The sequence below is a fragment of the Schistocerca piceifrons genome, chromosome X, assembly GCF_021461385.2.
Source record: "Schistocerca piceifrons isolate TAMUIC-IGC-003096 chromosome X, iqSchPice1.1, whole genome shotgun sequence".
In the NCBI taxonomy this organism is placed as follows: domain Eukaryota; kingdom Metazoa; phylum Arthropoda; class Insecta; order Orthoptera; family Acrididae; genus Schistocerca; species Schistocerca piceifrons.
The window spans coordinates 365,090,364-365,107,232 of NC_060149.1; the positions used below are offsets into that span (position 1 = coordinate 365,090,364).

Consider the following 16,869-nt stretch of genomic DNA (forward strand, 5'->3'; position numbering starts at 1 on the left):
TTTCTACCATTCAGTGTGAAACTTTGTGAAAGCGGTATTCCATTATTCAAATGTCATGGTTAACTTGGGCTGCTGCTCGCATGTATCAGGACGACTCAGTAGGATAGTACATCATACCATACCATGAATAGTAAAGCACTGTTTCTGTCATTTTATGTTTTTAACTTCTTACATTCATACATACATATTCTTTCTCTGTGGTAACTATTTCCAGTGTGGTTTCACATTCCACAGTGTTGCAGCTGTACTGCAATTATTTTGTTTAATCAAGTTTTCTCACCATTTTCCTATATTTTGCTGCCGAGGCAAAATTTCTGCAGTCTCTGTTGTTAAAATTAAACGTGCAAATTGATGGTTACATATATTTGTTTAGGTAGTTACCACATGGTGTGACAGAAGCTTTGAAAATTATTTCCAAACATTTCTGATCCCCAAATCAGGATTCTGTTTAAAGTTACTCTTCACTAGAGTCAAATGAGTTATCCAACAGTTAAACATTAAACTTCACTATATTACTCATAAGACTTTTAACATGCATGTGCATTTTTGAAATGCATGTGTACTCCTCTAGTCTTGTATGATTTGTTGATGGTGCTTTGGCATGATTATTATGACCATTTATTGCATTATTTCTTGAAAAATATAAATGTTTTCAAAGATAAAGACATTAATGGATAAGTGCATTGTGACAAGGGTGTCAAAAGTTTTTGGCAAGTGATAACCTCTTGTACTTTTATTAATTTATGTATGATGTATGTACACATTACACACAAAAAACTTGCAAGGGATTGGTCTTTTAAATGTAACACAGTGTTTGTAAATTATTATAATGAAAAGATTGTTAAATATTTGGTTGGTGCATAAGTTTGCAGCCTTTTTCCATAAGATCAGTAAACACAACAGGTACACATAATAGAGATTTCAGTCATCAATAATATAATCTCCTTCACTGTTAACAACAGACTGCCAATGCTGGGGAACTTTTTTATTCCACATCTGTAGAAATCGTGTGGTTTTGAGGCAAAGAACGCATTGGAGCATATTTTCATCTGGAAAGGATGTTCCTTAAAGGTTGTTCGATAGAGTGTGGAAAAGATGAAAATATGAGGGTGCAAGATGAGATGAATAAGATGGGTGCAGAATGACTGCCCAACTCAGCTTGTGTATAGTGTTTTTGGGGACTAGTGTAGCAGAGGATACAACCCGTCGGCTTTGGACAATGACGTCACAAGTCGCCAAACGAGAAGCGATTCTTCTTAGTGTTGTAGCTCCCTTCAGTAGCTGATAAGTGTTTTTTGGCTTTTTTAAAAAAAATCTCACGAGATAGAATAAACAGATCCACTTTATTAAGCAATCAGTAAAAAAACGAAACTGAAACATAACAGCAAAAGCGAAAATGGTAAACTGCTCTCTGGCGACTTGTGACGTCATTGTCCAAAGCCGACGGGTTGTATCCCCTGCTACACTAGACCCGTGTTTTTGTATGCCTAGCAGAACATGGGCGTGCATTATTGTGGAGTAGCCTCACTTCATGCAGTCTTCTTGATCATTGTTCTTGGATTGTTTCTGCAAGATGTCTCAGTTGTTGATGATAAATGTCATTAGTGATGGGAACAACTCTGGGAAGCAATTCGTAGTACACCACACTGTAGCTGTTCTACCACATGCATAATGTTATCTTTTGGGAGTGCATGCAGATCTTTGTAAAGGGAATTTTTGTGTTGTTTGGACTAAACCATTCCTTTCTTTTCCTGATTCTAGCATAAAGACACCATTTCTTGTCACCAATAATGATACAGGATAGAAATGGTTGGTGTTGTCCTGAGCTCATTGATGACGAGCAAGCAGAGGTGCACATATGGCCACCCATTGATCTTCGTGATTTTGGTTTAGAGCATGCAGTATCAATACACTTGATTTTTGAACATTCCTCGTTGGAGCAAATTTCAAACAATGGTGAAATGATCACAGTTCATCAAATTTGCGAGTTCTTGAGTACACTGACATGGATAATTGTGGATTAATGTGCATAAACGATCTTCAAACCTCAAAGGTCTTCCTGAATGTGTAAAGTCATTAATGTCAAAATGATTCTCCTCAAAACCATTTTCATGTCATCCTATATCCAATGGCATTAGCCCCACACATGGCGCAAATGTTTCTGGCTGCCTCTGCTGCTGTCACTCCCCCCCCCCCCCCCCCAACTCAAACAGAAGAATATGTCAGAAATGTTCAGATTTATCTGCTTGGCACTACATATTCTAGCATCTATAGCTCCATACATTATCCTCAGATGATAAAATTGACAATATGTAAACTCAAATAGCGACCATGAACTACAAATAAAAACTGACAATTGATATATAAACCCATAGAAATGGAAAGACCAACATGCAAAACAAAAATGCTACAAACTTCTGGATCAAACTAATATAAAAGTAGCATAGACCTTGAGTTATGTTGCAGATCAACTTGTTACAACTAAACTCTTTATTTTGTATTTGCAACCAGTCAGTCACCACAACAAAAAGTTCAATGGGTTAGGAGGGGTGGCACCTTCAGACTTTGACAAAATAATTTCGCAGAGGTGTCTGCAGATTGTTCTAAAACTAACACCAGATAAAATTCTAATAACACAGTTACTTTTAAAAATGTTGTCACAGTAAATTTTCCAAAAAAAATATTGTGTGTTTTATTAATAGATACTGTCAGTGGCACACAAAACGTGGGCTGTCTTCTGGCCTGGCAGAAAGTACAGTGCACGCTTTTGTTCGCCACAGCACGAGGAGGGAGAATGTGACAAGCCCATTACCCCGACCACTTTTATCCTCAGGACTAATCCCAGCTCGAGTACTCAGTTTGATTGTAGGCTGAAGTAGACCTGGGACAATCCTGGAGGGACTAGAATGAGGAAAATTTCTGACTCATACTGGGATTGAATGTGGTATCTTCCAGAGTCAAAGTCTGGCATTTTGCTACTAGACCACCACTCTCACACCTGTGTGTTATTAGTGAATGTAAATATGAAGAATAAAGTAATTTCCTTTTTATTTTTGACATGAAAGCGCTAGATAGGTAAGATATGAGTTTATATTTTGTGGAAAGCTTGGAAGCAATTTTTATTTATTTATTTAAAGGTGCCGTAGAATCTAGTCACTTCGTGAACACATTGATTCACACGGTATCATATTATAATGTGGCTGTTTTTTACACTGGAATAGCATAGGTTGAAATAGTCCCCCAAGCTGTTTTTCTAGTCTTTGCTGATTAGACCTATTTATTGTAAGTAATTTGTTAAAATAGTACGGTGTTTTACTGTAGATTGTATCTTAGGGTAGTGACTTACATTAATTTTTTGTGTTAGGTTTGTAAAATGTTGTATAACTGTTCATTAAGGGTGGTAGTTTTCACCAGGTTTCTGTGAAATCCAGTCATAAAGTATTTAGTCTGTAATTCTGTTTCATACAAGGAAAGTCTTTTTTATTCTGATTCATTATTTACGCAATATGTGTAGTTTTAAATTGTAAGGTGAAAAAATGGAATGTTTGGTGTAAAGCTAGAAGAGTCTTGAGGCAGACAGGAATACACCAACAAAACTTACTCATTTTATAACTAGCTTCTTGGGCTTTGAGGTCTTTTACAGAAAAAAATGGCAGAGTGTTCCACTAAAACAGATAGTTAGGTGAAGTACTGTTACCATACACACATTACACTTTCCTTTTCATTTCTTCCCACAAAACTGTAGTTGATATTATGTACCAGTTATTCCTGTATTTTGTTCTGTATAAATGAAGTCTTAACTAGAGATGAGAGATGGCATAGTTATTCCATTACATACTGTATGGTTTTTCTAATAATCATATTTTCCCATTACATATTTCAGTATTTATTGTATTGCATTTAGGAGATGTACTTTCGTTGCTATTCATTCTTAATCATTGTTGCATGGATGAGTGGACTCTCTTGCTCGTCTTAGTGAATAGCATTTCTTACTGTAATATGCCTTTCAGCAAAAAGTTTTTATTATATATGTCACCCCTAATATTCATACTACTTATTTGCATTCACTTCATGCTCCTTAACTGGAAATCTCCATGTGGTTTGTCTTGCACTTGTTCACTTATCACTTGTTTTGTCATTGTAACATGTTTGTGGTAATTCGCAGGAGATTTTGAAAAAAGTCAAGTTTCTGGGAAATGTGGCTAGATGTAATAAATCAGTAATGTGTTAGATGGACTCATATTTTATGAGGACCATATAATATTGGTGAATGTGTGTGGGTTATGTTATGCTACACGTGGACTCCATCAGACTTAATGTGTTATCCAAGAATGGTTTCTCTTGTGTATTTATTTGATGGAGACATCCTACATTTAAGGGAAAAATGAGCAGTCCAGTAAGCGCAGGTATCTTTGACTATGAAAACATCATGAAGTATTGTTTTGATAGTATGTGTAAACAAATACCTGTATGTAGAACAACAATGATGAAATTTAGGTAGGAGATAAATTAAGAACAAAATAGTGTGTTGGAATACAACTTACCTATATTTTATGCCACATGTTGTTTTATTTACAAACAATACTAATTGAGGACTAAATGCATTTTTAACCATGAATAGTCTCTTGCAATCCCAATACTGCAGACACTATATTCCTGTTTACATTGTTATGTACATGTGACTGTAGGTTTGGGAGAGGGAGGGGGGAGAGTAGAATCTGTCCATTGGAACTAAAAAGTTTATAATAATCTGTAATGTTTTAATTAGGATTCAATTAATGCCAGCATATAATTAAGTTCTATTTATATTGTATCTATTATGGATGTGCAGTATCTTCATAATTTTTACCACAAAAGAATGAAAATTGTGCCTTCTAAGCCCCACCATGAGTATTACTTGCAGAATACAACCCACAAAGGGGGGAAAAACAAGGTTTGACAATATTTGAAGGTGCTGAGGAACTTACTGTGATTACACCTTTAAAATTTTGCATCGGCTTTTTAAGAAATCACACTGAAATAATTTCTAGGAAGAGTTAAAAAAATCACTACGTAAGTAGCCAAGGGCATGTGTGTAACACAAAAAAAAGGTCTTTGCTTCAAAGGACGTAAAAAATTGTACTTTTTAAAAAAGAGCCAGCTTTTAATAACACCAGCAAATGTTAAATGCTTGTACCACAATCTTCAGAAGACTGTAGAAAAAAAGTAATTTGTTTACAAATCGTAGCCAAAATATTTTGTTTTGAACATTAGCTGAACCCTTATGTCCATGGTCTGCCCATGAATAACTTATAAAAATTAGCGCTACAATACAAAAAGAAAAAAATTAAAAATGTGTACCTTTAAAATTGACTTCTAACACAGTAAAGTATTTAGTAGGGAAAAAAAATTGAAGTACAAATCAGCTAAATTCAGAATTCAAACTTTTTACTGTTTGGTCCTGCAACTTAAAAGTAGGAGACACACACAGTGAGATTTTTGGCAAGTGAGAGAGAATTCCTGAATAATTTCATAGCAATAAGACTGGTTTATAATCAAACAGGAGTCAAAAAAGGTGGTTAGATACTTTTTGTAGTTGCTTCTGTCATCGATAAATAAAGTGTTGAATTTTTTCATGTATTGTTCGCAGTAGCCCCATAGTTCAAAGGATCCCTAACTGATTGTAATGACTTTTGTGGATTTAAACAACATAAAATAATTTTTTAATTTAAAAAATACTCAGATATGTACAATAGAAATCATAAGCTTCAAAATTACTATTTACAGTTAATGAAGGCCTTACAACCACTGCCAATGCTATTTGCATCCAAACTAAAATATATGTTTTAGTGAAAGGTATTGCTGTTTGTAGTTTCAAGCCATCTGACAGTTACAACACCTAATCCCCTAGTCTGTGGCTAAGCCATACCTCCACAGTATCCTTTCTACTAGGACTGCTGGCCTCACAGGGTGTACAGAACTTCTGTGAAGTTTGGAAGGCAGAGGATTAGGTGTTGGCTGAAGTAAAGTTGTGAAGGCAGGTTGTGAGTTGTGCAAGCATAACTCATTTGGTGGAGTACTTGCTTGTGAAAGGCAAAGGTTCCAGGCTTGAGTCTTGGTCTGCCATACAGTTTTAATCTGCGAGAAATCTGCAAAATTAGGTATTGCTGCTTTTTTCCATTGGAAACCATATTCCTGTTCTTCAAGTGATGAAGGGAAAAACTATGAAACAAGAAGTAAGAATTGTTGACAACTTTAAAAGTAGCACAACTAAAAGTTCAGCGTATTTGACATGAAGAAAGATTTATTGTATTTTATCAATGCTTGTCATTCTTAAACTGATTGTCAGTGGGCATTATGCTCAGTACATAGGGAAATAATTTTGAGAGAAGCTGCGATTTTCTTACATTATTCAACCAATTTTGATGTGTTAGCTTTGTGAAAGAACACAGATCCGTTTACACTATTGATTGCCACTATTTATTAGGTTGGTGTGTAAGTTGGTTGTGTGTTTGATTTGCATACTGGTATTTCAGTTGCTACGGGGGTTGCTTATCAGTTGCCATTTTTTATCTGTAGTTCACTGTTGCTGTTTGAGTTTACATATTGTCAAATTTATCATTTGGAGGTAATGTGTGGAGCTGTGAACACTAAATAGTGGAGTGCCATGTGGAGAAATTGTAAGCCAAAATCACAAAAATCAGCAGGTGGCCATATGTAGCTCGCTGTCGATTGACTCATGAACACCACCAACCATTCCTATCCTGTAACATTACTGTGTCTTTGTGCTAACATAAGGAAAAGAGAGGAATGGTTGAGTCCAAACAAAGCAGCAACTTCCCCTACAAAGACCTGTGTGCATCCACAAAAGATAATATTAAGCATCTGGTGGAACAGCGATGGTGTGTTGTACTACGCATTGCTTCCCTGAGATGTAACCATCACTGCTGACATTTACTGTCAACAACCAAGACATCTTGCAGACAATGTCCAAGAGCAGCGACCAGGAAGACTGCACAGAGTGATGCTACTCCATGATAATACTGGCCTGCATTCTGCTAGACTGACAAAAAAAAAACTATACAGGAGTTGGGTTGGGAAGTCATTCTGCACCCATCTTATTCACCTGATCTTACACCCTCAGATTTTCAACTTTTCCTCTCTCTAACACATTAATTTCAAGGAATTTTTTTTGTGGATGAAGATTCGCTCTGAACATGGCTCGATGAGTTCTTTGCCTCAAAACCAGGTGATTTCTACAGTCACTGAATCAAAACGTTATCCCAGTGTTGCAGGCTGTTGTAAATAGTGAAGGAGAATATATTATTGATGACTGAAGTGTCAGGAAATAAAAACCATTGAAATCAGTAGTGTTGGTTTTCTGAGTTGACAAGATACAACTTGCTTTATTTCAATGTGTTGTCACTGTAACAATTATGATTTTTCTTGCAGTTTGGTCAAATGCAATAAAAGCATTATACCTACTTCTGACTTTGCAGTACTCTCAATTTTTGTGTCCTTATATTGCTCAGGAATATGATAAACATCTGACGTCATGTGCCTGGATGAACCATGGCCAAAACAGATTCAGATTAAAAATAATTGTTCTACTGCATTCTCTGTTATCTGTTTACGTCTTTAACACCTCATCCTTTAATTTGACTGTAGTTACTCTTTATCATTCCAGGTTCTTGTTGATTTCTTCTTCTTTGCTCTAAATCAGACTTTTTGTGTTCAACTTTTCAGAAAGCAGAACCAAAGCATTCAAAGAAAGATATGGCACCTGAAAATCTTTATTGAAAGTTACCTTTCAGTAATTTTACGTATGTGGAGAATATTTGTGGAGTAGCACCAGTTACCAGTAAGTATGTTCAGAGGACAACCATAAATACGTGAATGAAAATTAAATTTGATAACTTATGACCCGTCATCATTCTACATTAATTTGTAAGTCATATACCCATCACAAGTTCTTACAGTTTCATTGCCTCATGTATATGATTTTTTCAAATACTTGCAATATTGTGTGGTATTTCAAGTGGAGCCCACCTTTCCTAAATTTATAAATGGACAGGCTCATATAACATTTGAATGTAGGTATTGCAGTTCTCAAGTGTGAATATATGTCAGTTACTAATGTGTGATAACAAAGTGAGCAACTGCAAAAAGAAAAAAAAGTCATCATAGGAGCACTAGAAAAGCGTGGACCACAGGCAACTGAATATTGTTATTTACATTGCCACAAACAAGGCGTATTGGATGGGAAATAATTGTTGTTGAGGGTTTCAGCATAGCTGTTTATTTGCAGCACGGTAGTAGTCTTCTGATGTGTAACAGAATGTACGGTCTAAACCAGAGACTGTCTTGGGTATGTGGCAAGTTTGGTTTTTGAGTTATTAACCTGAACCAAAAGGTTTGGCCTAGTAGCCTGGTTAAGCTCAGGCTTACACTATAAACCAGAAATGACTATTTGGGTGGCAGGTTAGATGAAACCTGGAAATCTGTATATGAGAAACCAACATTATCTCTCAATGCATGGGCGGGGAAGTCTCAGAAGTTGCCCCTCTCTGTGAAAGCAGTCATCCTCTCATAACACTAAGTAATGTAGTCCATCAACAAAGGAGGTGGCTTACAAAACGCTCGTTCGACCAATACTTGAGTATTGTTCATCAGTGTGGGATCCGTACCAGGTCGGGTTGACAGAGGAGATAGAGAAGATCCAAAGAAGAGCGGCGCGTTTTGTCACAGGGTTATTTGGTAAGCATGATAGCGTTGTGGAGATGTTTAGCAAACTCAAGTGGCAGTCTCTGCAAGAGAGGCGCTCTGCATCACGGTGTAGCTTGCTGTCCAGGTTTTGAGAGGGTGTGTTTCTGGATGAGGTATCGAATATATTGCTTCTCCCTACTTATACCTCCCGAGGAGATTACGAATGTAAAATTAGAGAGATTCGAGCATGAACGGAGGCTTTCCAGCAGTCTTTCTTCCCGCGAACGATACGTGACTGGAACAGGAAAGGGAGGTAATGACAGTGGCACGTAAAGTGCCCTCCGCCACACACCGTTGGGTGGCTTGCGGAGTATAAATGTAGATGTAGATGAATTGAGAACTGGTTTAAACACAAAATAGAAAGTAGTCAAAATTTAAAGAACATGTGGCATTTGTCTCTAAGATACATTAGACTTGCCAGGAAGTGGAACTTTTATAATAATAACTGAGTGATGTCCCAAGTGAGTAAGATTGTGAACTAATATGGCCAAGAGGAATCGGAGACAAGGATATCATCAGGAGTGACACAGGAAAGTTAGAGGGGAGCCTGTTGTTCTCTATATACATACAGGGTGAGCAGCAATCTGTGGTTGTTTGCTGATACTGTGTTGTACAGTAAGGTGTTTGAATATGAAGAGACCGTAGGCGGATGCGAGATGACTTAGACAAAATTTCTAATTGGTGTGATGAATGGCAGCTAGCTCTAAATGTAGAAACTGTAAGTTAATGCTGATGAGTAGGAAGAACAAACCTGTGCTGTTCGGACACAGTATTACTATTGTCCTGCTTGACACAGTCATGTCATTTTAATATCTGGGCATAACATTGCAAAGTGATATGAGGTGGAACAAGCATATGAGAACTGTGGTAGGGAAGGCGAATGGTCGACTTTGGTTTATTGGAAGAATTTTAGGAGAGAGTGATTCACCAGTAAAGGAGACCGCATATGGAACACTGGTGCAACCTATTCTTAAGTACTGCTTCAGTGTTTGTACCAAGTCGGATCGAAGGAAGGCATTGAAGCAGTTCAGAGACAGGCTGCTAGATTTGTTATTGGTAGGTTCGAACAACACATAAGCGTTACGGAGATGCTTTGGGAACTCAAATAGGAATCTCTGTTGGGAAGGTGATGTTCGTTTTGTGAAATGCTATTGAGAAAATTTCAAGAACCAGCATTTGAAGCTGACTGCTATACGAGTCTAATGCTGCCAACATACATTGCGCGTAAGGACTATGATGATAAAGTATGAGAAATTAGGGCTCATACAGAGGCATATAGACAGTTGTTTTTCCCTTGCTCTATTTGCAAGTGAAACAGAAAAGGAAATGACTAGGAATGGTATAGGGTACCCTCCACCAGGCACCATACGGTGACTTGCGTCATATCTATGGAGATGAGCTCTAGTTAATTATCGAATGTTTCTACAAGACAAATGATTCAGATGCAGTAGTGATAGTTATCCAAAGTTTGCCTAAGCTCAATAGCACAGAAATACCTTGATCACGTGGTCATTTTAGAGGATGACTTTAATTTGCCCAACATTGATTAGGAATATTACTCATAAGTTTGTGACAGTATGGACAAGTTTCCTTGTGAAGTGTTGCTGAACACTTTATCAGATAGCTACCTCCAGTAACTTTTCCAATGGTGTACAGGTAAGAGAAATGTTTTAGACCTTCTGGCTATATATGGACTTGATTTTCAGTGGTTATCAAAGCGGCAAGGATTAGTTATCATGGTGCTGTAATAGCATCAGAGGCCACATAGGCAATAACTCTCCAGGAAACAAGGATTTTGTGTGGTGCAGATGATAAAATGTCAATAATATTCCACTTAAAAGAACAATCTAGAGCAGGCATAGGCTATCTTTAGTGACCCGTGGGCCTGATTCATATACTTTCATAAGCTCATGGTGCGCTCTGTCAGGCGGTGTTCAGTTTATGTTCAACCCCATCTTCAGCTGTTTACATTTACTTACACATCATAAACATAATTTGTTTAAACTCTTGAACAGGGCTGTAAACAGCAATGTAAAGTGGTAGTCTTAGAAAGGATAAACGAATCAACCAACCAGTTGCGTAACACAGGTTTAGTAGAGCCGTTGATATAAGGATAAAATTATTTTCTTTAGAATGTATAATTTCTAGGTGTTCGAATCTCCTTCTGATGAAGATAATTTTATAATTATCAAAACCTAGGTCAAGAGTTCTAATAAACCTGTGTTATGCAACTACTTAGCTGATTCTTTCATTCTTTCCAAGATCATTTCTTTACTTACGACATTTTATGAATACAATAGCTGTCTTAAAAACTTTAGTCACAAAATTCTGCAGTGCCATTAGTAAATAAATCATGTTCACAAAGTGTAAATAAATGTAAACATCTGAAGGTGGGATGCCAAGCATCTTGGAATGTCATCATGGAAAAATGAACACCTGTAAAAGCACCTGGTTACAGCTAATTCATTATAAATTACCTTCAATTCCAACAGTTTCTAATATGTCTGCGACTGACAAGAATTATGTTTTAATGTTAAATCAAGAAAGAATAGAAAAACAAAATACAGCAATGAGGTAGAGAGTTCCAGTCAACATGCAATGACGAGTAACTTCATGATTTTTGGCTACAGTTAGCTCATTTGAGTGTTTGAAATTTAAAATTTAGTGTGTTAATATCCACAAACACTATTAGCAAGCATTTTTTAAATATTTGTCCCAAACTATTTGTGATGACTGACTGCATGGGCATTTATTGTTTCTGTAGCACTAAATAAATACAACGTGAGCATCTTACCCTCTCCCCCAGGAATTTCTTTTGTGGACCAGACCAAAACTAATTGCAGGACAGATCCGGCCCATGGGCTGCTGGTTGCTCACCTGCGATTTAGACAATTTAGTTCAAGTCTAACAAACAATAACAGTTGTGATTAAAGCTGAGAAATATGATAAACTGTACTGTAGATAAATATACCAGCAAAATAAGAAGGCAAAACTTCACCTTTGTTTATTGTGAAAACATTGTTGTACTCTTGCAGAAACAAAGGTTGTACAGAAACTTACAGTGCAAACGTATGCATCCATAAGGAGGACTGTCAAAATTTCTGCCGGAAAATCCCTTATAAAACTCAGAAAACCCTAGGATGATCTGGCCCCATGTAAAGTCTGTTAAAAAAAAAAAAAAAAAACCTTCCATCCAGTCTCTTGTGAATTAATCTGATGTTGACACTAAAAGTAACCAGCAGAAAGGCAAACATTGAACTTTTAATTTAAGCATGAGAAGTCTATTACTGTATTGCTGTTTTACATGTGCACATACTCCCACACAAATGCTGTTGCAGTTACCACTCCCAAGACTGGAGGACAAAAATGGAATTATTCAAACAAAAATAACTATTAGTCCGTGACAGTATTAATATTTGTTTGAGTAAGCTATGGATTTAGCCTCTTTCTTTGCTCATTTTTTTTGATGATCTTATGCAAAGTGAGTAATCGTCTTTGAGTGGGAAAGATTGCAGATGCACTTCTGTTTACAAAAACAGTGAAGAATCTGATACACAGAATAATATCCTTAAGATACATGTATTGCAACTTTATAGAATTTTATAGAATGTGAGGTACATTGAGGAAAAGAAGCTTCTTTTGAACTATCATTATAAATTCAGGTAAAACCAGTTATATAAAACAAAGCTCACTTCTTCATAAACAGTATCTTGTAAACAAAATACCAGGTATATTCAGTCATATATTTTCCAAGGAATTTGTTGCTAAGCAACAAATTGTTTCACAAAAGATTTGTTTGATAAATTTTTGGCAATTAAAACCCAATATCTTAAATTGGATGAAAAATGTTCAGCAGATAGGATCAGCATTGTTATCAAATTGTTTGCTGATAGGGCTATTGCTTGCAGGAACTTAACCGTAGTTGGTAACATCCGTTTCATAGACGGATATAAAATTTCTCAACTATTTGTTGGCACACGTGCATTGTTAATTTGATCTGATGTTTCGATTATGCTTCGGTCATGAGTTGAACTTATTATTGCGCTTACATCATTGATTCATTTCCACAATAGTATTGTTTTACTTGTGCACATATGTCAGCCACATCATCTGACAGGCAGATATTACTGTAAAGCTAAGAATTTTCTTCCATCTGATGGACGGATTTTACTTTAAGAGAGTCCTTCTTTTGTGTTACACTCGTTACTTTCCAAATATATCTCTATTTCTGGATGGCTACTAGTGGGGGGGGGGGGGGATATGTCTGATGTGTCACAAAGAAGCAAAAAAAAAAGGTGCAGATGGCTTTAGAGCAGTTTGAGGAGAGCGATGGTGATTATCATTCAGATGATTCTTATGTCCCTGAAGAAGATCACCTATCAGATTCAGACCTCAACAGTGATTCTGAGATATATGTCAGTGACGTTCTCAACTCATCTGAGAATAAACTCTTTTCAGAATTGGGTGAAATAACACCACCAAAACTGACATAGCTTACTATGGCAAGACCAACTGTTTCACTTGGAGTTCCAGAACACCCATTTGTGGCACTAAGACACCACACAGAAATATAATACAAATTAGATTGTCATCATGGTTAGGCCCCCCAATCAGTTAGGTAACAATCCAGACCCAGAAGAAACATGGTATTCATTTTTAAACACTGAGAGTTTGGATGAGATTGTACCACATACCAACTCAAAACTGCAAATCATAAGGAATAAATTATAAAGAATCCTTCCTCCCCCAGTTATAAAGATAGACAAAACTGAAATTGAGGTGTTTATTGGTTTGATGGTTCTAAGTTCCATTTTCAAGTCTGGGCGTGAAAAATTAGCACCACCTTTTGCAAATGACTGTACCGAAATCTCATTTGTTGTGCAACCATCTCTAAAATGGTGTGAAGTTTTGCTGGTGTCTCTCAGATTTGCTGATTCATGTACTCATGAACAAAGAAAGAGACAATCCTGCAACAGCTGTGTTGAACATATTCAACATCTTTATTTCTAAGTGGCAGGAGGTTTACTCCATTGGAGCTCCTGCTTTACACACACACACACACACACACACACACACACACACACACACACACACACAAAGAAACATGGCATAAAGGTAATGTCTTAGAGATGCACATTCATCATATTTTAGATCTTACAATATTGTCTTTTGTTCCAAAAAAAATCTAATGCCGTTATAATGCTTTCTTCTATGCACCACTTTTTTTTTTACTGATGGAAAAAGCAACAAACCAGTAATTATTAATTTCTATAATGTCATGAAATCTGTTGTAGACGCTTTAGACTTGAAGTTCAGTAACTACTCAGCTAACCGGTGAACGAGGAAGTGGCTGCTGGCAATATTTTACTAATATCAGTGAGCTGTGGAAGTGCCAATGTAGTTACATAAAGGTACATGTCATGATTTGAGTTCATGAAAAGAATAGGAATGAGCTTAATCAGAAGACGTATACAGAGAAGCCTGCAGAATCCAAACTTACTGGATGAACCTAAGAAAACTATGTCAAATATTTTGGGTGAAGAGCAGCAAGGTGGCAATCCAACAAAAAGAGAAAGAAATGACTAGTTATGAAAGAGAAAAAAACTGTCATCACCATCCCTATATACTGAACAGAATGGCGGCATACAAGTGCGTGAAATGTGATAAACCCAGTTTCTTACAGTGCTCCGTGAAAATATGTGCAGAAAGTTTGTAATTTTTTATGTACTTCCATATATAGTATAGCTGAAAAAATGTGTCACCTTTACAAACTGTTTCATTGGAAACACTAATATTTAATTTTTTGAATTTTGCAAAAGATTAATGAAGTTTATAAACTATTTCATGAAGAAAAGGTATATAATTTTTGCGTATTGTAACACCAATTATGATTTAAATACAAAAAATATTGGTATTAATATTTCGTAATGCATTTAAAATGTTATTTATTTCTGATTTTTCTCTAAGATGGGTATAAAATGCAAAATTTGATAATCTTAGTCTCCCAGGTGGATGTTACCATTAGCAAAGTTTTTTACATGTTACCAACTGAGGGTTAATGTCACTGGATGACAGTCTAGAACTGCAGAGACCGACCGAGGTGGTGCAGTTGTTATCACACTGGACTCGCATTCGGAAGGACGACTGTTCAAGCCCCCATCTGACCATCCTGTTTTAGGTTTTCCATGATTTCCCTAAATCACTTCAGGCAAATGCTGGAATGGTTCCTTTGAAAGGGCATGGGCAATGTTGTTCCCCATCTTTCCCTAATCTAAGGGGACTGATGACCTCAGTGTTTGGTCCCCTCCTCAAATCAACCAGCCAACCAGAACTGCATAACAAGTTGGACAATACTTTCAACAGATACCAAATGACAGCTCTCTTTGAATGTGGTCAAAACCAACATAATGCACATACCAAAGAGAAGTAATCTGTTAGTCTTCAGTTACATTACTGATAAACATTTGGAGCCTGTCATATAATTTAAATTTTATGTACGAGATAGAACAGATATGTGAATCGGTACTAAGGAAAGTGAAGTGAAGACTTTCATTTGTTGAAATGATTGTGGGGAGACTGCAGTGTATCTGTAAAGGAAGTCATGAGAAGACATTAGTGCAACTGATTCTAGAGCACTGTTCTAGTGTTTGGAGTCCATAACAAGTAGGCATGGCAGTAGACAAAGAACAGATTCAGAGGCACACCACTAGTATAGTAATCTACATCAGCATCCATATTCTGCAATCCACCTTAAGGTGTTTTGGTAGTGTGTAATTTTTATATCACTGTTTCTCCCCCTCCCCCTTTCCTGTTCCAGTTCCAAATGATTCACAGGATGAACGATTGTTGGTAAGCATCCATGTGAACTTGAATCTTTCTGATTTTATCTTCATGTCTTTCGCTCACGCTGTGATGCAAAATGGCTCTTTTGCAGAATCTGCCATTGGAGTTGACTGATCACCTCCATGATCCTTTCTTGCTTACTGAATGAACCTGGCAATAGGTCAAAACCTATATGAAAGTTTAATGAAGCTGCTCAGAAATCTTGAATGGGGATCTGAAAGAAGATTGTAAATTTTTTTTTTTCTTTTTCCCCAGATCAAATTTGTGACTTTCGTTTTGTGTTAAAAACTTGCTGTTTGGGCGTATGTTTGGTAGTGTAGTGTATATTGCAAGCATATTGTGAGGCAATGAAAATTGAAGTTGTTGGTTAGCTGTATTGTTATTGCTTGTGAAACATGTAACGCAATGGTCACAAACATATGGAGAATAAGTAGAAGATCAAAAGTGACATTGTGTATTCAAAGATTGATCTCTCTGAAATTTTGATCTTGTGTAATAGCTGCTTAACGCTCAAAACACTTGCCATCAACTTCAACAGTAATCAGACAGACTCATAAACATTGCACCTTCTGCTGAGTGCCACTGTGCCTGTTTAAGCCAGGTGCACACACAGGTTCATGTTCAGTGTATTTCTTGCTAAGCCACACCAGGCTATCAGTATCTATGGTGCAACAGAGTCAACTATGTCATCTGACACAAGTAGAATTTGACATTGTGTCCTCCTTGAATTGCGCCTCTACTTGTGAATACAAATCCATGACTTTTTATTTCTGTATCAGCTTGAAAGTGGTTGGAAGGTTTCCAGTTTACATAACAGAAGAATTAATGATATTTGGCTACATGGTATAAACCTGACAGAACAGTATTTCTTTGTTGGTTGACGAAGTCACAATAAGTGAGGAAGCAGTGACAGTAATTGAGCTTCTGGACGCACATGCATTAGAGGGGGATCCAAGTCCCTGTATGGCCATCCTGTTTTATGTATAGCCATCCTGTTTTATGTTTCCTGTAGTTTTCCTAAATCACTGCTGTCAAACTCTGCAGTGGTTCCTTTGGCTGGCTAATGCCAAATTTTTTTCCTCCGCCATTATCCAGTGGACACACTGCTGCACTAATTACCTCGGTGGGAGTGAAAAGTTAAACTCTAATATTCTTAAATTTATTCAATCTCAAAATTCATAATAAATAAAAAAAGTGACAAAAATTTGTAAACTTTTTTTGGGCTTTGTTACTTAACTTTTGATTTTAAAATGTAATGGGTGACATAGTAATAAACACCCT

General features: G+C 36.7%; 1 protein-coding gene across 1 annotated transcript in view; it reads left to right on the forward strand.

Annotated features, from left to right (window-relative positions):
* Window positions 1–16,869, forward strand: part of LOC124721980 (catenin delta-2) — a 193,089-nt gene that overhangs the window by 7,470 nt on the left and 168,750 nt on the right. The window contains 1 exon segment of the mRNA XM_047247147.1: window positions 7,726–7,840. The gene's annotated coding sequence lies outside the window, so the exon portion shown is untranslated.